This window comes from Bombus terrestris, chromosome 2, assembly GCF_910591885.1.
Source record: "Bombus terrestris chromosome 2, iyBomTerr1.2, whole genome shotgun sequence".
Classification (NCBI taxonomy): Eukaryota; Metazoa; Arthropoda; class Insecta; order Hymenoptera; family Apidae; genus Bombus; species Bombus terrestris.
In genome coordinates this window covers 13,526,690-13,553,349 of record NC_063270.1, presented here as the reverse complement: position 1 = coordinate 13,553,349, position 26,660 = coordinate 13,526,690, and the positions used below count along the sequence as shown (strand labels likewise).

The window sequence follows — 26,660 nt, the reverse complement described above, 5'->3', positions numbered from 1 at the left end:
GGTAGTAAAACGTTTAAATCGATAACCGGCTGAAGTCGTTCACCGCAGGGACCTCGTCTTAGGTTCGCGACAGAAAATTGTTTTCCATCGTTCGTCGCTAAAGATAAATCGATGTTTCTACGTCGCGTTTGAATATTGCATGAAAGGTCTACAAACGATCATCGATACATTTTCAGCGAATGCGAGTGCACCAACGATCCAAAGAATCAAACGTGACAAACCAAATGAGTTATTTACTGCCCTTTTTGTATGCCATCCACATACGCGATAAATCACATTTCGAAAATATTTTCGACAACGAAATTTTATGACGAGCAGATTTTATCATCTGCGATAAACGATTCCGTTCGACGTTCGTTGAGTATGAATATGACAAAATCAACAACGTGACTGATAATCGATTCGTAATTTACAGTTATCGAAAAGTGCCAAACGGTGACTAACGAGCCCATGTTTCTTACGCGCAGGCTGTTTTGCTCGACGGTATCAGACATAATGTCAAACGAGTACAGCGGATGTCTACGAGAAAAGCGAAAATCCACTTAGAGAGCTGAAAAGTTATGAACGAGCGCGTGATTTATGCTTACAGAGAGCTTGATACCCTTTGAGATCTCGTAATCGCCTTGCGCGACGATGGCCGATGATAAATACGTAGCAAGGCGTTTAAATCAATAAACGCGTTACTCGTTCTCACGAATTAATCCTATGCGCACCATTTTTCTCCTCCGACACGATTCGAATAGCGTGCTTCCTTTGTGTATTCGGTTGACGAGAACGATGAATTTATTAAACGTTACATCATACGGCAAAAGGTTTGCTGATTCATCTTCTCCCGATTCAATGCACTACACGCCTGCCCGCTTTTGCGAGGCTACCAATCATAATTCGAAGCTGCACCAGAGAATATCGAACGAACACGGTGTATAACTCAGTGGAGATACCCCCCTCCACCAAAAAAAGGGCGGTCTCGAGCCCGGACAGATCGGAGCTTATTCTAATTTATATTGGCACGAATTAAAGGATTACGTTATAACCGAGAGTGAATTATGGGCCACGTTATATCCGTTCCGATATATCGATCCGACGCCAACGGCCAAAACCGTGGCCGATACATTTCGTCGTGGAACACTTTTAACTCTGCGCGCTCCGCGGCCGCGCGCCACACGAACGATTACACACATAGACTAGCGCGTTATATTTTCCTGGAATTAAACACGAGACGAGCATGTGTTACCTTCCATCAGACCTTTATTTGCCGTGCGTTCGCCGGGTAAATTGAAAACAAATTAAATTCCTGAAACTGATTGTGCGCCGTGCCTCTATACAATTAATGTAAAACTGTCCTGTAATCCGGCCGGTTCGGGATGTAAATACGGAATATAACTACTTGGAAAAAAAAATTCCTGTCCATGCTGCTGTTTGGTTGTCCGCTATTCTGGAAAGGCGAACGAAATAAAGGTCGATCTGTTTCCATTATCTCGTTCGTCCATCGAAAGAATATGCTGTAGGAATTGCAGATTCGTCCACGTTCATTTCAATTGCAAATGAACCATCCACGACGGTTACATCGTCGAAAAGCACGCCCGCCGTTGTCAACATTGTCTCTCTACTTTTTTTTAGAAACATGGAAATTTGAGCGACAACCGAAACGTTTTGTTCCAAGCAAAGAGTAAAATCGTCGACCGATAGATCTCTAAATACCTGTCGTATTCTTCTAATTCCTGTTCCGAAAGTTCGCAGCTTTCTCGCGGCTTGTCATCTTCGATTATAGCGAAAAGCCTGTTGTCAGAACGAATCGGCTTGAGAAGTTCGGCTAGAAGGTACAATCTCAAGTAATTTTCGATTCGAAGGCTAGTTAGGGTTGTTTTGCCACCGAATGCGTAAAATTTTCGCTGCCTTCAAGACGTGCATTGAAAACCATACAGTGGAACAATAGCTACCTACCTTCCAACGAGAAAACCGGCATTGTCCCCGTAAACGTTGTATTCTCTGGAGGTGTGTGAAGAAAGGAACGAAGACAATATACACGATTCGACTTGCATTCTGCTTTTCACGAAACACGCTCTTGTATCTTGCTAAACCCAGATGGATCGAGCCGTTTTAGGAAGATAAAAATTTCTCTTTGAATCCTCATTAAACCCGTGTAAAACTAACTCCCTCGTATATAAACTTTTGCAATGAGTCTTATCGATAAATTTTAGAAGAGATAATGCAATTTGGCAGATGCAGTTCAGCTAGGCTTAGTTCAAATTCAGCTACAGACAGGGACACGACGGAGAAGATTCAAGACCAACAGAGATAGAGAGAGAGAGAAAGCTGCAGCTCGCAGAACGCTGCAATTCCCAACTGATTAGCAAAGTTAAACTGTTTCAATGCTGGATAATACTTAGACCGGTGACTACTTCCAGAAACTTGACGCGTTGACACCGTTCGTTCAAACTCCACCGAAAATATGGATGTCCTCGACCATAGCCGTCTTGCCTATTAAGCGTCCTCGTCCCTTCTCAAACAAAAAAAGAAAAAAAGGAAGAAGAGAGAAATAAAAGAGAGAAATAAATGATAGAAGGGGGTGGACGATGAGCGCGGCAAACAGCCAGATCGGCTACAACCAGCCGCTCGTTTTTCGCTCGAGAGCCGTCAATGTGTGCATATACGTGCGTATGTGTGCACACATACCCGCTCAATCTTCTCCAATTAAATTCTATTGGAATTGGTGCAAATGCCAATACCGGCCGGGCGGGAGCATTCATTGTGTTGAGATAATGAGGGGCTGCGCGCGAGGAAAGCGTACAGCTTAACGGATAGAATACGGTATACCGGAACTATGCTGTGCCATACCGGCTACGCTATAGCCAGGAAGCCGATAATGCTATATCGCGATGCGTACTCCAGGGGCCAGACCGTAGAACGTCGTCTACTCTGAGTTTATTATGCTGCATTATGCCGCGGTATGCTATATTACGGATACGGTATGTCGTTCTAAGGACACCCCGTGCTACGAGACATCGCCACGTTACGTTAACCCGGGGCACATCTCTTACGTTATAGCGGTTTAATTGCGAGCGTATCGCGTGCACGTGTTGTACTGCTTGATGATGGAAACTTCGTACGTTCTCATGGCTTTCCAATATTGTTTGCCCTGGCTATCGATTACACGACGTCGTAACATCACCGTTAACGCTAACATAATCCTGATACGAATTGATTCAGATTTCGCAAACGTACACTTCAACCGTAACTTCATAATTTTGTCGCGGAGTTATTAAAAGTATGATAATTAGAAAAATCCCAAGCGAAAACCTCCGCGTAAATCCTTTTGCACGATGTCCTATTTAGTTCGCCTCTAATACATTAATTCGCAGTTACTTTAACTCGCATCTCGTAGGATTCGTAAATGAGTTTACTCTCTTAATTATATGATTTGAAAGACCAGCGGCGCGGCATACGGAACCGCTTTCGTGGCATGCATTTCGAAGTATATCGTGCAAATATTATGTATGATTTTGGAAAAGTCGCGTCTTTTGTGTGACTAAACGTCGAGAAACGCCACGGAAGAGACTCCTTCGCGGAAAGAGCTTTGACAAATTTTCAAGTGGGATCGACGCGCGAGAAGAGAACTAGAGGCGGTCTTTAGTCGAACAACTTTTTCCTCTCCAACTACCGACGAAGAATTTCTGACCGATCGATCCTTCGAATTAGTTCTGGATGCATTTAGCGGAGAGAACCAGGCAGATCTGTTCTTCCCGACCAATCTCCTCGAGTCGCAAAGTATGAAGCGCTATCTCCGTTTTTCGACTTTCCGACCGTTTCGACAATAACGCAAATTACAAAACTCCAGTCCCGAGCCGTTACCAACTTTTACCGTATCTCCGCGAATAACTTCGTTAATTTTGCGTGGAACGAAGGTTATATCCAGCGAATACCAAGGAATGCGGAATCATGTTTCACTGGCTCTCCTCCTCTGCTCCGCCTCCGCCTCCGCCTTGCTGACTCCTTCCATTCTCCAAAATCGTTTCTCAGATAAGGCAAAATTTCATTGCGATTTTCAAAAGTATTCCGCTCATTATCGTTGTTCCACCATCCTATCTATAAGGTTCGATCTTCGCAGACATCTTCTTTCGATCGATTTGCCAGCACGAAACCGAGTCCAACATCGAATAATCGGATTTCGCTTATCGTTATTGCGTAAAAGACTATCTTTGTCCAGTTTGCGGAATGAAAATATTTATTAATTCCCGCGATATACTATCTTTGAAATGCTCTATGTAATTCCCTGTTAAAATTAGCCACGTTGCTTACTCTAGTTCTACGAGACGTGCTTATTTTTGTTCCTTGCAGATGCAAATTACAGACGTGGTTAAACCCGCAGCTTTGCGTCGCGTATAATCGAAGTACAGGACAATCTCAATTAAATACGCAACGCGATAACGACTACTGATTTTATCGGAGGGAAACAGAAAGAAGAAGCTACGATCGATGTTAATTCCGCGATAGTTTACTTCCTGTTTCCATTACGCTTGTAATAAAATTCATATCAATCGAAAGCTTAGTTAATACGGTATTCGTTCTCATTAAAAAGGATCTTGTTACGAGTATTTGGTAACAACCGTGTACAACGTTAAGGTCTATGTATATCGCATTGAAATTGATTTATTATTGAAATCGATAGAAAGACCAGTCGTTTCCAGAATCTCCACTAATTTGACTATATACAAACGATGAACCAATTATTATTTAATTAATCTTTATCGTGTATATGATTCAAAGAGTATACATCATCAATATTAACATATTAATATTATTTACTTGTTATTATCAACGTGATAAACCCTTTGTTAGAGTACGTGTACAGTTACATATATATGACATGAAATAAAATTACACGTAGCAAAAGAAAAACAGAAAAGGTTAATTCACACGAGATTATGCAAACGATTTTAACAGTTATATACGACGATGTGGGCAGAGTGGTTGAAGATGGTTAAAGAATCAAGAGGAAAGGTTAATCTTGTTGCAAAAATTGTTTGCATTTACAAATATACAATTAAGACAGTTATATTGGCCATAAAGCGTGCTATGTGTTCCAGGCGTAAAGAGAGCACGAATTCTTATACGACAGGTTGGAGTACTAAAACAAAATTTGTAAAATGAAGATTAATGGAAGATGCTCGAAACCGCAACTCGCTATTAAACGATATTAATCGTTTAAGTCGACAATTGCGAAGAATACGGATACAAAAAATACAAGAATTCGCTCTACCAAATCACTGCAGGATTGTTTTCCAATCATAGTCGCAACTTTTCGACGTGCCTCAATGTATTTCCGAAACTGGCAAATAAATCGTGCTCCCGATTACACGCATGTGCGGCAGCCAGTGCCGCTTGTTTTGCAGGCTTACTTTCGAGATGGGCCAGCAACTTTCCAGACTAAAGAACGAGTGTACTCGGAACTGGCAGACAGAGCGGGGGTAGAGCAATGGCAAATGGCATAAGTTGGCCCGAGTAAACTCACCTGCTATTCTCCAAGGCTGGAAAATACGTGCACACCGGGGGAACTGGAAAAGGACTGCGGAGAGGAAGTACGTCGGTCGAAGAGGACCAAGAGAACAGAAAATAGCTGTGTACACTGCTATATACGTATATGTATGTACATACGTACACAAATACATGTATTCGTACGAGATGAATGTAAATTTCAAGAACCAGGCAGGAATTGAGCAGTGTCCACTCTGCATGCCGCATGGAAAACTTTTGTTGAGCGTACTATGTAATGTCCTTTAACTCTTCGAATCTCCACCACAGCCGCTATCATCCCTCTCACGGCTACGGGTACCACTACCCCCACGGATTCGTCAGTTTTCAAGCGTCCAGCATCCGTGCACGGGTAACGCGCACGTTGGTGAAAATAGTTTTGGACGAGTTAACAAAACGACGCCGAGAGTTTCGAGGCTAGCGCCGATTTACCGCCGGCCAGACGCTCACCCTTTCGCTTTGCATGCTTATTTCCACGGCTTTGCCCCGTTTCGTACGATTACTTGCTTGCGTTTAATCGCTAGAGATAAGAGTTCATGACGGAGATAGAAGGATTAGGCAGGCAGCTAACGAGATTAAATCAACAGACCACCACCGCTTTCGGAAGCTCGCTGATATCGGACAATGCTACTCGGAAGGACTTGTCGTAATCAACGGATATCGTTTTAATCACAGTCGCACGAATCAAGATGCTGCTATCGGGATATACTTGACCTTATATCGTTCTATGTAGCTACGGATGGAATTTCCAGATTTGGTTCGAACAGTTGGTAAAGGGGAGGTTTTCGCAGAAAATACGAGAATACAGAATTATATACGTAGGTACATATATATAGAATGTAATCGAACGTGTCACGAGCAAACAAGAATATTAATAGTTGTCTAATTTGTTTTACCATATTCAGAAATAAAACGATAACTCGAAAACCGTTTAAACTCTACTGGGAAAATATTGATCCACGATAAATGCTTCCATTAATGTGTATGAAATATTTGTAGCGTGAGAGCGGTGCAAATATTACACGAATCGTTCGACCGAATCGGGTCGTATAAATTCATGGCATAAAAATTTCTCATGGTAAATCGTTCCATAGGTATCGTGTATCATCGTCGCTTCAAGTATCGAAACGCGTGCTCATATATTTCGATTGTTCTTTTGAAAAAGAAAAAATAGTAAACAGAGACGGAGAACCAGACCAAATGACGCATTCTCGGATCAGAGTGTTGGTAATTTGAATTTGCATGTCCAACGTCGAAAAATGATTCGCGTGTCAGTCTCGTGATTGAAACGTTACGTTCGGAAACACAAACGTTCGACGGCCATTTATTTCGATCTTTGCCTCGGTATTGACGAGTTAGTTACCATCCGTGCATGTATAAACCTTCACGTACAGGGGGGTTCATTCGACGCGAGTAATAAGAAGTGACGTGTAATTTCGCTCGACCTACATTTTACTAGCGATTCACTAGACGCACGACGTTTTAAAAGTCTCGCCCCTCGAATGTAACATTGATCGTCCCTCCATCGAAACCTCTTATTCGCATCTGCCGCATCGCACTTTTTATTTTCTCCTTTCCTTCCTTTCTGCACTCTCTTCTTTCCCTTCTCTCTTCCTTTTTTCACAAGGCGATGCCCGTATCATCGAATCGCGCCACAAGGAACGAACGAAATTAATAAATCCATCGACTTCGAATCCCGTTGTTTGATGTCGCAATCAGAAGATTAATTAATCCGTCGTCCCCCGTAATTACGTTCCCACGATTGTCGGTCAACCACCACTGAGAGAGTTTTCGAACGACCACGGGCGACCGATAAAAGTTACAGAAATAATGGCTCCAACCCTGAAATGGTAGATCGATGAATATTTTACGGCCCAGGAATGGCACATAACGGACGCTTGCAACGCTTTCATCGTCCGCAAATATTACCCCGAATCTGGATGGTATGTCGGCCGTGTACACCGTTACGTTGGTCACTAGGTGTCGATGACAGCCGTCCGAATGATGGTGACGTTGTATTCGAGCGAATACCCGACGAATATCACGTTTTGACCGTAGCGAGAAGCATAGCGACCACCGATGAGACCGAGCGGAAAGAAATAGCAAGTCCCATAGAAAAGGGAGCGTAAATTTAAAATTAAAGGGAAAAACGGTGCTCGCGCTTCTTACAAGTCGACATCGGATAAGAGGGCCAGGTGGAAATTCTTTTTCTCGCGCGAATTACTTCGGCTCGTTTTCTCTCTCTTCTTCTTTCGTTTTACCTTTAACTACATTTAGCAATGGAGAGATCGCCGAGAGACGACGCGATTAAATGAAAATTGCCCACGCTTGTCTATGAAGGATCAGCCGGAATAGGATTAGGTGTCCTTTACAGCGTTTCAGGATTTACGCTTTTTCAATTAAGGACATTTAGTCGGACGACTGTCCGTGAAACACGATGCAAAATTATCTCGCAAGGAAAACGTTCGTCGAGGAGAAACTAATATAAGTAACTATGCCGGAAACCTCTTTAGACTATATTATACGTAAATTCGCTGTCCCAGACTGTACGGAACTTACACGTTCATTGTTTTAAAACCACTCCGCTACCGACACCCTGTTCCTCCGTAAAAGTTCGCTCGATTTTCCTATAAAAAACTCGCAACGAAGCTCCAACAACCAACCCACGGAACATGCGCGTTAATCTAATCGTGAATTTTACACGTGCAACAATTATCGTTCGCCTGTCTAATGCACTCGCTAACTTCTTGCGTTCGTTTGCATAATGCAACTGGTCCTTTGAACTCGAGGAAACAATCGGAATTAGCGATCGAGAACACATCGGATCGTATCGCATCGTCTAGAAAGCGACGAAATTCGCGATTACTCTTGTGTATCATAAAACCCAACGCGATGGTCCCGCCGTTTTACAACTGTCGTTCTCGAGGTGCGGTACGACAAAGCGGTTACCAAAGTCACGATTTATCGGACAAAAGTTTGCTCCGTTAAAACGATTGAAACGAAAGACCGGGGGAATTCGATTTGCGAAACTCGCTTCAAACTCGCTACGGAACTACCAACTTCGCACGCTCTGGCCAAGAATTCGATTTTCTTTTTACAATCATACGCACCAACGATATTCTTTCGCGTTAACGTGTTTGCCATTTAACGCGCGTTAAATTAAAATCCTCGTTGTTGTTCGACCAGTCGTTAAAATGTCACGGTAGCCTGTAACGCGAGCGAACGACAATCACTCTTTTTTACACGGGATTAATTTGAAAAATGTAACGAGAAGAAAGAAACGCCGCGAGTTTAAAACGTGCGAAAGACACGAGCCAACAGCCACGAACAAAAAGTTGACGCGATGAAAAAGAAACTCGCATGGACGATAAACATCGTCGAAAAAGATGTCTTGGCTGTTTGAGAAATAAACGAGACCGCCTTGACGCGTTAGACTACTGACTGTGACGTTAATTAATCATACGAGAGACGGCGAGTTACTTGACTCTGATAAATTATCGCTACCGGAGGAATTAGCTTTCACGACGGATAGTTTTCATATCTGCCTATCTATTCAGGATCGTTCGTTATTTTTCCATAATCTTGCCGTTCCGCCGAAAAAAAAAAAAAAAAAAAACCGGAATGCGGCAATGATGCATGCCCTAGCTAACGAGGGCCCCGTAACACTTTATTCTCTAAAACTTCTAAGCGGTAAAATGAAACTATTTGACCACAAGTTAGAAAAAATGAAACGTTCGCAAAATTAATCGATTACCATTGTACTACGTTACGATCGAACGTCCAATTTCGCCTAAACGCATGAAACCGTGTGCATCATCAAGAAATCATGACGCAGCGATTTTGTATTGTCGAATGCACCTGAACCGTGGCCCATATACATGGGCCGCGAGTCGGTTATCACTAACGTTTACGTAGCGTTGATAACGCACGCTTCATGCACGAAACTCCACGAGGTGGAACCAAGATAAATGAGCGAAATTCCGATGGGTCCAATGCATTTTGTCTCGCGCGTCATTAGTCAACGCTTTATCGAAAGCGTACCACCGACTCGAAGAGGATCGATCCAACGTCCCCAAAAAAAGCTTTTCCATAATCCACTTGCTTGCATCTCGCGTTAACGAAAAAACGAAAGAACGGAAAAGGAGGAACGTAAAAAAGCAGAAACGAAGGAGACGAGAAATATACAGAGAGAGAGAGAGAGAGAGAGAGAAATATCAGAGAAAGAGAGGGAGAGAGAGAGAGAGGGAAGATAGAGGAAAAACATTGGAAAAAAAAGAGGGAAGAATAGTTAGATAATTCGGTTGATCACAATAAAAACGTGTTCACGTACATTGTTGCCTCTGGACATCTCGACGAACATGATAATGCTGGTGAAGCGTGTCACGTGCCAGATGGACAGCTGAACTTCCGATTCTTCTTTTCAAAAAGAAAAGTCCACTTGGATGCTCTTCTTTCTTTTGTTCGGTGAGAAACGACTGAGAAAAATAGAGAACGCGCGAACGTGAGAAAGAAAGAAAGTGCGAGAAAGTGAGCGAGTAAATAAAAGATAGAATGAAAGAGAGTGTGGGGGAGAGAAAGAAACGCGCGAGGACAGGCACGTCAGTTGCACGAGACTTTGGCAAACACCTTGGAGTAGGTCGCGAGTAGGTTGACACCTTCAGGGGAGAGGTCGCGCGCAGAACTGACACCTCACGCGCGCGGTCCAGCTACCCTCAGCATCCAGCAGCAGCAGCAGCAGCAGCAGCAGCGGCGGCAGCGGCGGCAGCGGTGGCGGTAACCGAGGGGGATGAAGCGGAGCACGCGCGAAATTCCGCCCCTGTACTTCTCCTACCCCCTATTCCTCCCTCAACCTCCACCACCGATTTCTCTGCTCTATCTCTCTTTCTCTGAACCACGCGTTTCCCTCGTTCTACGTCGACTACGTACAGACCTGTTTTGTCCTGACTCTAGCCTCGCGCCATCGCTTCTCCCAGAAAAGGATGTCAAGAGGTGAAACGAAAGGCGAACTAGGCGATAATTATCGGCCAGATAGCCGGGATCAGCGTGGTTTTTCAAAAAGAAAAACCCGATCCTCGTTTCGAGGATTTACTTTGCATAAAGAGCAATAAAACGTAACGAGATATTGTTTAAACTTTCATACGTAAATTTGTTACTTGTTCGACCAAGCGGCGAACCAACTTTATAGAATACTCGATAAAACGTATATATCGTATCAGAAATAAATCGACCCACTTAAAAGTAACTAAAGCCAACGACGTCCGGAGGAGGAAACTTATTTTCAAGAAGTCCTTTCAAACTTCTCATCCTTCTCTGAGATCACGTTTCAGGGCTCCACCGATCACAAAATTCTCCGATCCGCCATGACGTTCTGTTCCCCTATGAAATCATTTCGCATGAAACATGATATTTGCCGCGTGTCACGTATTTGTTGAAAAAATATTTTACGAGGAGGGGAGAGAGAGTGGCTTTACCACAAACTGGCTTACTCGCGTTATGGAAAATTTCACGTGTGCAGCCACGTAACAAAAGTTAATTTCAGTCGACCTTCGGCATCTGGCAAGCGTAAAGGTATATGAAAGTGAGCACGCGCGAAATTTCACCCTTGTGCACTCTCGAGCGCACCAGCGACCCCTTTACAACTCTGCATCTCGTCTACCCGACCCTCGCACCTACCAAGGGGTGAAACTTTTCTTAATAATTACTGGCCAATGGAGGTCATATTGTGCGACCCGATGGCCCGGCTTATTTAATATTCGAGTGTCGGCCATGCACGCGATATCTTGCACCCGGATACACACATGCATGACACTTCAACCATGTTGTTCTTCTTGTTCTTACAGGGTTAATGTTTAATGCATCGCGTTGGTGCAATAAATGACGCCTTTTGTCCCCAGTTCATTATTTCGGACTGGAGCCCTTTTGTTTTACAGCGCGCATAAACCGATTCGATACGAATTTCGGATGACGCGTCGGTTAATCGCCGGTTTATTATTCCTAAATGTCAACTCGAAAGGGTAACGCGAAATTTTCCAGTTATTTAAAAAATCCACGCGGAAATACGAAATAGTCACGATTAATGCAACTCGAAACATTAAAAGCGTTCTTAGCGTCGGGAAAGTGTACGAGGTAGGCAAAGGCAACCAGAGAACTTTTAATATTCGTCGGTGTACAAAGCTTTATACGTATTATGATCGTTGCACGGAAAACATACGCGTCGTTACGTTAGTTTCGCAAATTCGAATATATTCATTTCATACGCATTTCTAGTCATTTAATCTTATTATTCCAGGCTCAATCATTCGACCAACATCGTTTTGAAATGAATTCGTGCTCAAATTAATTTTCAGTAGTATACGCAGTACCGAAATACACGTTGATTAGAGTAAAGCTGCACTGTTCATCTGCTGAATGCAGGGTCTCCGCGTATCGCAGCTACAAATTTCGCAATCCCGATTATTAAATGTATAATTTCGCATGCATGTGCTACACACTAGCAGAGCCATCGGATTATCGCGACAAACAAATTATCGCGCACGTTTGATATTTTAATGGACGTCGATGAAGACGATCGATATTTCGAAAACGAGTTAGAAAATGCAGGACAAGAAGAGCCACGCGTTTGATCGTGCGAAAAACCAAGGTTCGTTATATCGAGCGTCAAAAGCGTTACAGAAGATGGAAACGCTAGGGCAATTTTTTCGATCGATCCACAGAGGTAAAAAAAAAGTGTGCCGGAACAGAGGCTCGAGATTAAAATTCAACCGCGTTCAGATCTACTTTTGATCGCGATAAAAGCGAAATCTCTAGCAATTATCGTCGTGGCATTCCCTATCGTTTCCCGTTTACTTCTGAGCGAGGGCTTTTCATTGTCTGAAGAAGGCCGAATAGAAAAAGGGAGGGATGTACAAAACAGAAGATAAGAGAGAAAGAGAGAGAGAGAGAGAGAACGAAGGAGAAGCAAATTGCACCAGTTGAGACAGCAAAGCGTAGGGAAGAAACGCGAAAGAATAGTAGAGTTGGTCGTCCGTAACCGAAAGAGACGACGAAAGGAAGGCTTGTGAACGAGGATGCGAAGCCGTGGGGACAAAGAAAGACGAGGATGAAGAAAGAGGGACAAAGGTATGAAAAAGAGTAACGGAAGACAGGTAAAAACGCGAACCGCGAAGAATGTCCTTTCACCGGTTGACGAGGAGGGCCTCGGGTTTCCATTTCACGATAATAATGAAACGCTATACCGTGTGGTATCGAAACATCTAGTTGATAAACAGGAATTTTCAGGCTAATGACGCTTTCAGGTAAGTAGTGACGCAAATGCGATCGCTGGAATGGCAATTAATTATCGGGCTGCAGCTATGGTGCTTCAGCATCCGAGAGGCGTTGTTTCATGAAATTATCGAAAGTCGGTCGGTCAGCCTCGCTCGATCGAACGTGTTTAAAGTTAAATCTGACGAATGTACCGGGGCGAAGCTCACGCGAATCCGTCATTAACGGAAAAAAGTATCTTCGAATTGAATCCACTGACGATACTGTTTGTCGTTGGATTATGATTCAAACTCGATATCATTTTGTTCGCGTACAACTTTTATACCTACGTGTGCGATTTTCCAGCATTTTAAAGTCAATATACACAAGTCCTTAGCTGTAGGCAATTTCATTAACGTGGATAGTTTTAAGCGTATCCTATACAACTTTTAAACGATTATTGCGATGGCATAATCGCAAGTTGTTCCGGTAGCACGGGATAGCATCTGGTAATTAGAAACTTGAGATCATGATAGCTTACGTACCGCATGGGAATTTCCGCCCGACTACCGGGCTTGCATGAATATAAGAAAACAGACCGGTTACTCCTTTGCTTCTGATTTAAATGGATAAAGCCGTAATGCAGCTTATTAAAATCGACTAACAATGCAATCGAGTCCGGAACTGATTATTCCTATCTGCCACTTGTCTTCAGAGTGATCACGTTAAATATTCATAACGGGTTACACTTGTTCAAAGTAGAGGGTCTCCAAGACGAATCTTCTCTCTTAAAACCTTTTAAAGGCTCATCGGTTACCTTTCACTTCCGTTTGACAATCCGTTCTGCTCTAGCTTCTTTTACCCACGACAAAGAAAAAGGAAGATTTACAGGACTCTCCGCGTACATAGGAACCATCGAAAAGGCTACTTCGATTATCGATTATGTTTGGCCCTTGATAACATCGTACCGTTTACCGTGACCGCAGTTCCCGGTTGTAAGGGACCTCGAGAGCACTTCCGGCTGTGCAATGTTACAGTCCCATCCTTTGAGATCTACGTAGCCAAGCCCTTGCCATATTCCAAAGGCAGCAATTCTGCGGTTAAATTTATAACAGTCATAACAAATTTATTACCTGTAATTATTTGCATACTAACTCTGACAACAGATAAACAAATCGGATTCTGAATTTTATAACTGTCGAAAGTACCATCGACGCGTTTTATCAATTACAAACACTGTATTTCTGCCCGACGTTTGCTGTCAACACGTTGTCAATATTCCTATGTGATCACAAATATCCAACCTATTTCTCGATTCAAATATAATATCTATAACCAGTTTGCGGGCACTTCAACATCAATTTTCTACGACTTCTGAAATACTGACGTCCTACTTTCCTTCATCCTATAAAAGTCTTTGAAACACAAGGTTAAACCGAATCACGCGTCTTTTCATCCTTTTCTCGCCTTGTAAGAATTTTGAAATATCTCTAAGACGATAGATACACGTTCACGGACACGAAGAATGGAACTTACCGCGTTTCCTTTTCGTTCGTGCTGCCTGAGGAAATATTGTTTTAAATTTCTCCGGATAGAATCGATCGGCGTTCGGGAGAAACCGCTGAAATCTTCCAAAATGCCTTTAAGCGACGCTGAATCACCTTTCTTGTTGGAATCGGAAAGAAACTTTCGTGAAACAGATCGCCCAACGTAACATCACCGCGGTACAATGTATGGTTTCTTGGTACTATCATTTCTTCCCACTTGCTTGCTAGTTTGATAAAAAGTAGACAAAGAAAGTGTGGACAGACAATCACGAGGAACTGCTTATGCCGAGAAGTTGGGCGAAACGGAGAGACAGACGGACGAGAGAAGTTTACCTGAAACTGTACGATGGGGTAGCCTTACTATGCAAAACGATTCTTCCGGTCAGAAGTTGTTATCGCTAATAGCTACCAGTTATCAGCGCTCTGTTCGATTTCTCGGGCTGTCGTCACGTCACGTTCGCGTCAAACGCGGCCTGTAATACACACACGCTACCAACTACGTACACGTATCGATTTTGATGAACTTTAACAAGAACAACATACGGAAGAATTTATGTCTTTTCACGATTATCTTTCATAGCGGTTTATTCAAACTTTTTCGAGAAATCGACGGACAAACGGTTCTGTGTTTGTGATCGATTAGTTATTAAATTATTTTGTAAGAAAGTTGAACGAATCGATCGGAGGAATATTCTGTATTCTACAGAAATAGTAACTACGAAGAAGGTGGGGAAATTGAATTTAAGTACAGATACAAGCAACCAATCAACCGTCTTGTTACGAGCAAAGTTAGTATAGACTTCTGGTACTCGGTCAGTGGTGTGCGGTCTGTGGCTTACGATATTGAACGAAGCGAACTATGGTGACACATCCATTCAATAACGGTACTATTTTTTAGAGAAGAAAAGAGATCGATTAATCGTTTCCATTCTCGATTATAAGCGGTACGCATTTTTCAAACACGCAGCATCGAATCCCCAGATAGATCGCTCGGAGAACGGTATTATTAATGAGAAACAAAAATATTTTCGCAGCCGTTTAAAACGATCGCATCGGATTCACAAAAGTTATCGTGCGTCTAGACGCGGAACAATAATGCCTTGCGAAATAAAAGGAAACATGAGAAGAAAATACAACGACCGTCAACAAAAGAAAAATCCTTTTCTATCCAGACAATAAAGAGTTTTAAATGCATGCGTAGCAGAGCGAGTATTTTTTATTCCAACAATAAGTTATCGTTGATCTATAGGTCGATGTCTCGAGGAAGCCAGATATTGGAAATTGCAAACGGAGACAGAACAGTCTGGCTGATTATCCGATTATTCGGTTCCCCGGAACATTTGCAATTTACGTCTGGAAGTACCATCGGTTCAACCTCTCCTTTGGGGTCGTCCCTTCTTCTCCCGCTATCTTCGTTACCGTTTTATCTCCATCCCTTTCCATCTTCCTTCCTATTTCTCCCGCTTTCAACCTTTTTCGTCCTCCATTTTTCCTTTTGGTCGTTTTTCTTCCATCCCTGTTCCATTCCACTAACGCGGCAATATCATCTACCGATAAGTCGCGAGAGATTTTGCGTTTCATTTTCCAGAAATTGCCGTCACCCACTTGATGAGGGCACGAATCCGCGATAAATATCTCTTTCTCATAGATCATCGTCGTCTTGACACGCGCCGAAAGCAGATTACGAAGAAAAATTGTTTTCGCAACGCGCAATAGAAACTGGCGAGCCAAGTTCCGCTGACAAATTTGATCAAATGCGATTACCCGAGGAACCGTATATTTAGAAATTATGACGATGCTCGATAAGAGCGAATCTGCAGATTACAGGCAACGTCGACTCGAATTTTGTGATTACAGGCGACACCTAGACGAACGTTCAAATTACAAGCGACGAATAATTCTTCAAATTGCAAACCATTAACGATACATCGAAACGAGCTCGTCCGCTATACGTTTCAATACTCGTAGAAAAATCTAAACTTTCCCGGAAGAAGCTAGACATTTTTAGATTTCTACCGGCAAATAATACGACGACAAACGAGCAGTCAGAAAAAATTCTTCAAGGCAACGTTTCACGACAATTTCCCGTCGCGTAGAAATAGAGGGAAACGAAACCGACCGCGAAACAATATCGAGATCCTCGAACCGAATCACAATGGAATTCAAGCGAGTCGGCCGGGTTCGCTGCTTCGCGACTCAACGTCCCGGATAATCTCGACCCAGAGAGTCATTCATTTCGGCCTTTCGTTGCTGCGAAGAATAAGCCACGAATGGGCCAGCCACACGACGAGAATTGAATTTCGTCACCGTTCAGCCATGATAAAACGAGGAAAACAGCACGCCATGCGGCGTCTCTGCCTGCCTTCGTTCGCGTCGTATCCGTCGTTGACGTTTTCACTTGTTAACCTCGGCAACTCGCCGTCTCGCCGTGGATCTGAGGATTATTCATCACCGCAACTACCAAGGGGGATGGTTTCCATAGTGGGAGGGGGGTGATAGCTGACACAACGACATCGGTGGAAAGAGGAAGAAGCAAAGAGGAAAGCAGGAGGTTAGGGAAACCGGAGCGGAGGGGTAGAACCGGGACAACAGCGTATTCCATGTTCCCTCGTGTCACTGATTATTCCATTTACGAGCCATGCCGCATGATTCTGAATAGGAGGTACACACTGCGCCGAGTAGATTCACCTCGAATCCCTTTCCCGCCCTCTGTTTCCCTCTCGCTTCCTGTCTATGTCTCTCTGTTCATCTATCTAACTCACCCCGGCTCTTAGCTTGCGCGTGTCTCTCACCTAGCCCTGTACGTCGTTTCGCCTGCACCGGGTATCCATAGTTTATCCATAGGTAGAAAAGGAGTCTCGTCTGAATCGGAAATCAATCGAATCGGCACGCTAGGCGAACGCCGGTTTGATCTAGCTGCTGTCGTCGACGGTATTCGCGGCCAAAAAAATCCTCCAAGATGCGACGAATCTATTGGGATCGACTCTCGCTTCTGCTTCTATATGGACCTATATTTCACAGGGGATTGTGAAAAAAAAAAAATAGATCGAAGAAAACGTGACACGGTTAGATACCGTTTACGATTCGACGTTCGAGTTAAAATCTCGTTAAAAGCGAACGTTTTTTACGAAACGCGACTCGTCACTGACGTCGCCCCGGGCGCGGATTTCCAATTTGAGAAGGATCGCGCGCGCTTGCCATCGGACTGAACGCAATTATCGTTGCTTTAATAAATTCTCATCGCTCCGTCAGAATTCGTAGTCGTTTCGGGTTTAATTGCCGGGCCGGGTCACTCGCTGTCATCGATTACAATTATACGACTCGCGTCTCACCACGTTATTGCCCTGGCATTATGTGATCGAGAAAATATTTTTCGTAACGGTTTAGTTTCCCGTACATGCATTCGCATATATAAATATTAGTATTAATCTTCGAGAAACGAAACTAAAGGTACACCTACGTACAGAGAAAGATTCAAGTGAATGTAAAAATTTTGTTTCAACCACGTCAAAATTTTGTTTCTATATAGAGACGTGATTCTATCGCAATCTGGTAGTCTCGAAAGGCAAACGGGAAATTATGCAGCCTGAAGCAATATTCCAAAAATATTTAAAGATGTGTACACGGGAACGGAATAAAAAATGTTGCGATAGCGGCGTCGACGATACGGTCTACATCGAATATGCGACACGAGCAAACACGCGGATTGTCGTGCTTATGCATGCAAATTCGCGGATGCAGGTGCGGCTGCAACGTCATCGTTGGCCGCGTGTAGCTGTAGTGGTGACAGCGGCGCAATGTAGCCGAATTAGTCGTCCGAAGACATACGGGTAAGGGAAATTGTTGAAGCGAAGGGTGCATCGACTCCTCGTCTCTTTATTCATGCATAAAATCCATATTCTTCGGAGGAAACGGCGTGCTTCATCGCGAGGAAGCTTGGTCGCCACGTCGTATCAGAGGTAACCCTTTTTAGTCCTAGTCAACCTTAGTTTCACGCCACCCTCTGGCGTTTGTAAGCTCTGTCGTGCTAGAGCCGAGATTATATTCAAGCGCGCCATGTCACCAGATATTCGGCTACCATGAAAACTTGGAATTTTTAACTCGGCTGTTTGAAAATTTTCAACTACCTCCGCCGGGACTTATTTGCTTTATAAACCGTGTTCTACTTCCTGACCTGACTTCATTTGCTTGTTTCAAGATTTTAAAACTTTTCACGCGAGCACACGGTCGCAAATAAAACGAACATATCGTGCGATTTAAAATGTCACGGCGATTCATATCCGCTTCGTTTAATAACATTCTATATGCAGAACGTTAAATATTCGAGAAAATAAATCGCAAATTCGTCAGTCCACTGGTAATTCGTACGTCTCGGAAAAATTCCATCGAAATATGGAACGAACCGAGAGATCAATTCCCAGATGAAAGATAATAAAGGCAGCTTAATTCGATTGCGCTGATAATATTGCTGTGCATCGATAGTTCGCGTGCCAATGAACGTTATGTACAATTCCGATTGCGTTTGGTATCTATTATATCTCTCAGTGAACATAATTAAAAGAATTCCCAACGATTCTAATTATCATCCCGTGTGAACGACCAATTTTATCAAGTCCTTTCTAATAACGTATAAATTACCACGAGCGGACTATCGAGCGACATTATCATTAAAAAAATTGTCCATCGCAAATGTAAGTGGTAGCGAGCTCGAAAAAATTTATCCAGAATGGATTTCCCCAATCACGAAGCTCAATCGTACTCGACTTTGAACTCGTCGTCGTGGGCATCATCGACCGATCGAAAGAACACCCATTACGCGTCCACGTAACAAGATATTGAATTTCTGTAGGGTTGTGAACCCCAGTCTCGAGCGGATTCGTGCCTTGAGATATAATAGGAACGCCTCCACACCTACTCGGCCGTGCTGTATTTCAGACCTCTCGCCACTTGAGGCACAGCCCGACTATACACACTCTAACAAACGCCCATTTTCAGACAATGAATATTTTAGTGTGCCCATGAAAGCACGCTCGAACCCCTTTTTTTTTTGTCCTTGTCGCCCTTGTCAGAAAAAAGGCATCATCGCTGCATCGTGTACGTGACGATCCTAACCCCTTGATCATTCAAGGAACGCCGTCAGTAACTGGATCAAGTAACGGTACTCTCTTGTCCTAGGAAGGTTCATTGTTTTCGACCCTTTCACGCAACAGATTCAGCGATATCGTGCATTTTGACTGATTTATGGTTTTACCCACGACGAGAACAAACGTCGAGATTGCGCTTACTTTGCCCGGAAGCGGTTTCATTACGATTTCATTGAACTACTGTAAACATTATGTTCCAGAAATGTATAGGCGGTTGGATTTTGATTTGTTAAGATTTTAATAAAAATTCGTATTAAGTTAGACGATATAACGAGAGGAATTTACGTGTAAGAAGGTAAATTATTACGTAGGTATTTTTAATCTCGTTAAATAAGAAAGAATAATAGATAAGGTACGAAGAAAAATATTTTAACTATTTATTATATTTAAAACAGCTTAAAGATCTTATATTCAGTATTAATTGAATTTTTCTTTTAACAACCTTTTCTTTCAATATTTTACTCTTTGAATAAATAATGGTAATAAGAGGTGCGGAAATTTTATCGGCCGAAGTTATGGTCGCACCTGTTACCTACAAAAGGTCTCTGCTATATCGATACACGTTATATTTGCACAGTATCGGAAAAAGCAAAGACCACAGACGCGAAGGGCAGAATATACTTATCAGCATAGATAAGACACGAGATAAATCTAACATAATAAAAGAGACCACGAACCAGATATAAAATCGTACTGTATAATAAAATAGAGAATACGTCTAACGCACAAATCTTTTCATTGTTACACGATTTTGGGAGTTACGTGACTGCTTTACCGTTTTCTTGTCACATGCGATATTATCGATACAATTTAGCACAGCAGTATGTGAAGATTGGTTGGCATTCAAACTATTTAACTTGTTTTTAGAAAGGCAAAATGATCATTTCTTTTGTCAACGCGACGAATCGAATTCACATCGAATTACGCTCACGCAACATTTTCTATGCAAGATTCTTGGAAATAAACGATAATCGCAAATGAATTTTGATTTATAAAATTGAAACATTTATAAAATTAATCAAAAATACTACAGAAATAAAATTACTCAAAAAATATAAGAAAATTATAACTCTAATGTTCACAATAGAACATACCGAGTACAATCGCGACATCTTATAATTCGCAACACTAAAGTAAACGCGGTGGTGTTTTCATGGCAACACTAATCAAAACCGAAGTTAGTATTTTTTCGCAACTTTAATTGATAACGCGAAATTTACTTTCGCAACTCTATTTCAATCCCGAATTAGTTACTCGCGACGCCAATTCAAAGAACGCGATCAGCCCAAGATGACAATGGGCCGACATATACGTCGGCTATTAAACAAAAATGCTCTGGATGACTCAGAAGATGGGGAGTCATTAGTAGTTGCCCTCTTGAATGATAGTTTGCCGGGGCTTTTCGGCTCGTAGCCTCTTCTTTCGCCCGCTGTAACTGTAACTATCTGATCATAGCGATCGCTATCCGCATGTACATGCTCGAGCAATAAATAAACCTTCGTGTCGAGATCTACTCGCGATCACGACCGCGGAATTCAAAAAATCGATGATCAAAGCCAAAGACGATGGCATGTTCCATTCGTGTCAGCTTCGCTGTCGAGTTTTCCAATGAAATTTCCTGGAACAGGTTGGACACGCGAAAACGCGCCTACCCGACCAGAGACTGTGCCATCAGCCCGGACCTACCTACGCATAATAAATAAACAGGCACATCAAAAAGTATACTACCTATCCTATCTAACTCTATATTTAAAAATGGCAAAACAGGCACACCGACACATTCATTTTACGATTCTCACACATAATACTCGGGCGCAAAGACATATACTAGAGAGAACGTCCCGGGACGTCACCGCGATTTTCCTGAAATCGACTGACGAAGGCTAGCGATCATTGCATATAACACAATAAAAGTAAATCTCAATTTTAATCAAAAATATTCAAAGACCGTGTCTATTTTTCAAAGAAATTATAGATGGTACTAAATTTGGTACCATTTATCTTAATTTAACAACAAAATTAATAACATTAATATCTGTGATTCGCTGTATTTAATAACGAATCTTTGTTATTACGGATTGTGATTGAAATGATATTTGTGTGAATTTACTTTTTATTGTTTAAATTTATAGCGAATGGAATAAGTACTATCGTGCGACTTACGATAAGATGCGAGGAACGTAGTCATGGATGCTGCTCAAAGTCGTCGTGAAGGCCATCGTCAAGGAGGAACCATATAATCCCATAGAAAAAAACTATAAAACATGGATATTATAATTTATTCTTAAAGATAATGTTAATTATTTGAAAAATTGAAATTAGTAGAAGATTAGTCTCTATTAAAATTATAATGACAATATCCAATTCAAGAATGACAAATTTAAATACAAGGAATAGAATTCAATGAGATACAGATTATAAAATTACTTACTATTACTATTCTTGGCTTTTGAAGCCCCGCTAGCTCCTTTTCAGGAAACAGGAGAAAGAGGAAGAACTGATAAACATTTAACAAAATATGAACTATTATATATAAACGATATATATGTGCGAATAATATTTTTACATGAATAATTTATTTTGAAAATAAAGTGATGATTAGCCAAGAAATTTGAGATAATGAAATATGAAACGTTCTATGAAATCTTTGAACTTTAATAATAATGGAAAGGTTAAATTGGTGGTAAACTCTAATTACCATAACAATTGGAATTCTGATATTAAAGTTTAAGATCAGACCTTATTCTTTAATTAATAATAATTAAAACAAAAGACAAAGAATTAAATTAATTGGAACACGATATATAAAGATTCTTACATGCTTAGTTTTAAAACATCACTGCATCCAAATACTGATTACCACTGAACCAATAAAAAAAGAAAATAATCGTGTACATACATCTTCTTTGTTATAATATCTCAATCATTACCAAATCTGCATGAGAAATCAACGACCCGATTTATTAATAAACATATATGGCGTCCATTTCGTATCTCTTCGAATTATCGATTATTAATCGTCTGTGGCGTCTCTGAACGCCTATTCTTTCAATCACGTGACCAGCCAATAATCTGTACAAAAGAAAAGCAACAATATCAAATAAATACATGACAAAAGCAATGATATTGTAATAATAAAACAAATTACAGTGCAATAAAGCAAAAATAGAATCCAAATTTTGCTTCAAAGGCCGGTGATATGAGCTACCGATGACGAAACCGGTCAAATATTCGGTCAACGATGATAGTCAAAAAGAAAATTTCGAAAAACTACTCAATTTTATTAAAATGATAATCTATAAACGATTAAATAAAAACGTGCTGTTTAAATGAAGCAGATAGAAGTGTAGAAATGTTGATAAAGTTGAAATGAAAGTGCTAATAATGACAAGGCAGCGCGACGAATTTTCCCCCCGTAACTTTCAACAGTAGAGTGTCACCCCACGTCACGTTTCACCACCAAACTACAACTTTACAATTCTTCGCACCAATAAAAACCCACGCTTTATTTCGACGATATATTGCACCAATAGGAACGCTCGATTTCATTTGACAATATTCTGCACCAATAAAAACACCCGATTTGACTTCGCAACACACTGCGCCAATAGGAGCGTCCGATTTTCGTACATACGAAAGCGCGCAAATTTAGTGTATTCAAATAGTCAAACTGATGAAATTGAAGAATAGAAGGTTTAAGACAATGTTCATAGAGAAAAAAGTTATGTTCATAATGAATGCTTTTATATTACACAAGTGTAGCTGATATTATTAACTAAAATAGAGTATTAGTAAAAAATATGATTATAATATATTAATTAATTATTCATTTCATTATTAAAAAATATATTGAAATAATTCAAACATTTTAATAGATGAAAGAACATAAAAAAGATTTTCTGTGTTATTTTATGGATATCTCTATTAAAAACAAATGTCATTTTTAGAAATTATTAATATTAACAATTTGGAATAGTCTTTGAGAAGTGGTAGCAAAACTATTATGCAAAGAGAAATTTTTTTAATTGGAAATAATTTACTATCATTTTTTACTTTGCCATTGATTAATGTATAAATTCTAAAATTTCCATTACTTTAACATAATCTTATATCAGGAAGTAAAACGAATTGTTGAACAATTGTATATGCCTAGAATTAAGATAAGAAAGTTGGTAAATTGTTATAAAATATCATGCTGGATCATCAAAATTGCTCTCATTTTTTAACAATTATACTGTTAATTTAAAGCAGTTGTACCATTAACTCGTAATAATTAAATTAATGGTTTATTTCACTTTATCTAACACTAACTAAATGTTCGAAGTATTTCAAATGATACTTCCACTCGTATGATACACGAAAATCACAGTTTCATTAAATTTCATAATGACAGTGTATAAATATCGTAGAAATATAAAATTCTATATCTCGATTACGCTTGTAAGATATTTTATACCATACTTAAATACGTAATTTCATATTAAAATTTCATTTTTATATATTTCAATGACTATAAATGTCGTAACCTCATTCTGTGCTTGATCGGTAACGTTGGGAACGATAATAAAATGATAAGATGGTTGTAAAACCTCCGAGATATATCACACAAAAATGCATTGGATATTTCTGATTAAATGTACATAATTCCTATTTATACTATCAAGTAAAGAAAAGCAGATGTAAGATGTGAAAACTAAACCCCTAAAGCTCCGAAAGGACAAATGAGGTTGCAATACATATATAATTTCTATTATCGCTGCTCTAAAGCTCTGAAGTTGATACAATATAACAAAATTTTACAATTTTTGGAACGATCGGTATTTCAGTACATGTTGATTTCAGTACAGAATTGGGATTTCAGACACGAAATCTCATATCACGCCGGTACAAAGTGATGATGCTGTCTATTTCACAAATATGTACTTCGTCTATATTATAATTAGTAATTATTGAAATTAAAGGTGAATATGACTATGAACTTGCAAGTTGATATTGTAGACAGAAGAAATGGAATTTTATATTTGATATATGTATCATGTTCACTTTCTACTATTTCTATAATATTTGTAAATATTAACAATTTTTCCAATAATAAAATAAATTTCAATGATTCATTTTTATATTATAATTTCTAATACACACTGATTATCGGTGTAACAATTAAGTTATTACTCTATACATTTTTTCAAATGGAATTTTGCTTCTGTTCAATTTTCAAATCGATTCAAATGTTTGCAAATTTAAGAGTAAAAGTTGGTCAGTATAGTTTCATCAATTTCTAAAAAATGTACAATTATTAGTCTAGAATTTTACAGTTCTTTGTTACTAAATTTAAAGTAAGCTATAAAAAATTCTTATACCAATTTAATTTCTATTTAACTTCTCTCAACAAATAATAGGACGATAGAAAGTTAGCACGCTGGAAATTTCAAGTGAATTTCTGTTTTAATGAAATAGTAGTTGCGAGAAAAAGAATGCAATAAAAAAAGTATTTTGCAGCTGAAAGAATATTGTTTTCGTTGCAGTAAATATTCCTTCAATTATCTGATATCAATTGCTATATATACCCGTACAGTATATACGTATACATATAAGATACATATCGAGTACACAAAATTGGCTGCATAACGTATCTTCGCTGTCCAGGGATAGAAAACAAAAAAATCGAGTACGGGATACTATTGTCCAGCTGTCCAGTAATGGACGACCCTCTTTTGGCTCGAGCTAATAATACCGGATTGATCCAGGACGCTTTTCAGTGATTATATTTCACGATGCCGAACGTTTGCCTTTTATTAGAACCTTACTAAGAAAAGCAAATTTTTTATCACAGTTTTTCTCTGTTCGGCTGTTTGCGGCTTTGCGTTTTTCAGGCATCTGCGTTTCAAATCGTACCAGTGTATAAAAAACGAAGAAAAACGTAAAACAGGATATGGCTATATTACGATACTATATAAAAAAAAAAAAATAAATTATTTAACGCGAAATCTACGCACTCGTATCAGCTACAATAAATATTTATCTGCCGATCATCGAGCAAATTGCATTATCTCTTACGATATTCCATAACATGTATCGTTTGCATTATATTGAGATAATTATGAATGCAGTGAAACGCGAGATTTAAGTTACAAATAAACACAATTAATGTACGAAATATGAAACAATTAATTGCAATCCGATATTATCGTTTATTATAGACAATACGTATGTTACTAACAAGTATAGAAATACATGGACTGAATTTTTACATATATACATTCTAATTTTTTTTTACTATCACCCTGTGTAGTAAGCTATATCCACGCGATACTCTTAAGAAAAAAAGCGACCATTATTGAATCGTCGGATCTGCGGCCATCCATGTGGCGCGTGTCCTGTGACACGACTACTCGTTTCTTTTTTTGCCGGTTCTTTTTTCACCGATGATTCGATTATTCAAGAGGGAGGAACGAGAAAAAGGACGTGAAAGAGAATCAGACCAAAGAGTATGTAGAATCGCACGCATGCTCGAGAAACATATCCGCCGGCTAATTTTCACCGTACTAATTTGCACCGGAATCTCCTTCGCTACCGAGCGCTTCGAACAAAGAGCAATTCGTTGTCGAATCTAGATGCATCGATAAGTGGCACTTTACTATCCAGTGCACGGGAATTTTACAAAGGGACCATCTTTTTTCCTCCCTTTTTCATGGTTCTACAAAAGCAACTATACGATTACCGGTCTATAGTTCGCTGTAACAACTATGAATAACAGAAGTAGATCGCAGGATGGGAAAGCGAGCACCGGCAGAAACAGGCGCGGACTGCCAATTGAAATGCATCATGCGATTCGAAATTATTGGTCTACGTCTCGCAAAGTTCCTCGAGTAATATCATTAATTTCGAGCAGCGAATACGAACGGACGCAACTTCATTATCATTATCAATACCGCACCGAAATCGCGTGACAAGTATGCAACCGCAAAAGCGGAACACCCTAGCGTACGCTTGGATGTTATTGGCCAGCCGCTCTAATTTATCCTTTAAATTATTCACGATCTCGACTATCCTGTCGATTTTTGATCGGTAAAGAAAGAAAGCATCCAGCGAGACAGGTGCGCCGCAATTAGACACGTGCCGTGAACGCGATGGGGCACGATTAAATTGTGAGGAAAACGGCACCCGGTCATACTGGAAGGTAAATCGTGTGTCC

The 26,660-nt window shown here is 40.5% G+C and overlaps 1 protein-coding gene across 11 annotated transcripts in view; it reads right to left on the bottom strand.

Annotated features, from left to right (window-relative positions):
- Positions 1–26,660, bottom strand: part of LOC100644003 (Down syndrome cell adhesion molecule-like protein Dscam2) — a 173,307-nt gene that overhangs the window by 112,879 nt on the left and 33,768 nt on the right. For 7 of the 11 annotated variants that reach the window (XM_048414430.1, XM_048414439.1, XM_048414431.1 and 4 more), the window contains exons 2-4: positions 22,284–22,537; positions 21,897–21,962; positions 21,629–21,720 (exon numbers count right to left, since the gene is read on the bottom strand). The gene's annotated coding sequence lies outside the window, so the exon portion shown is untranslated. Of the gene's footprint in view, positions 1–9,862; positions 10,008–10,158; positions 10,239–21,628; positions 21,721–21,896; positions 21,963–22,283; positions 22,538–26,660 lie in introns of those variants that run through there. The other 4 variants (XM_048414433.1, XM_048414432.1, XM_048414434.1 and 1 more) reach the window with 4 other exon arrangements.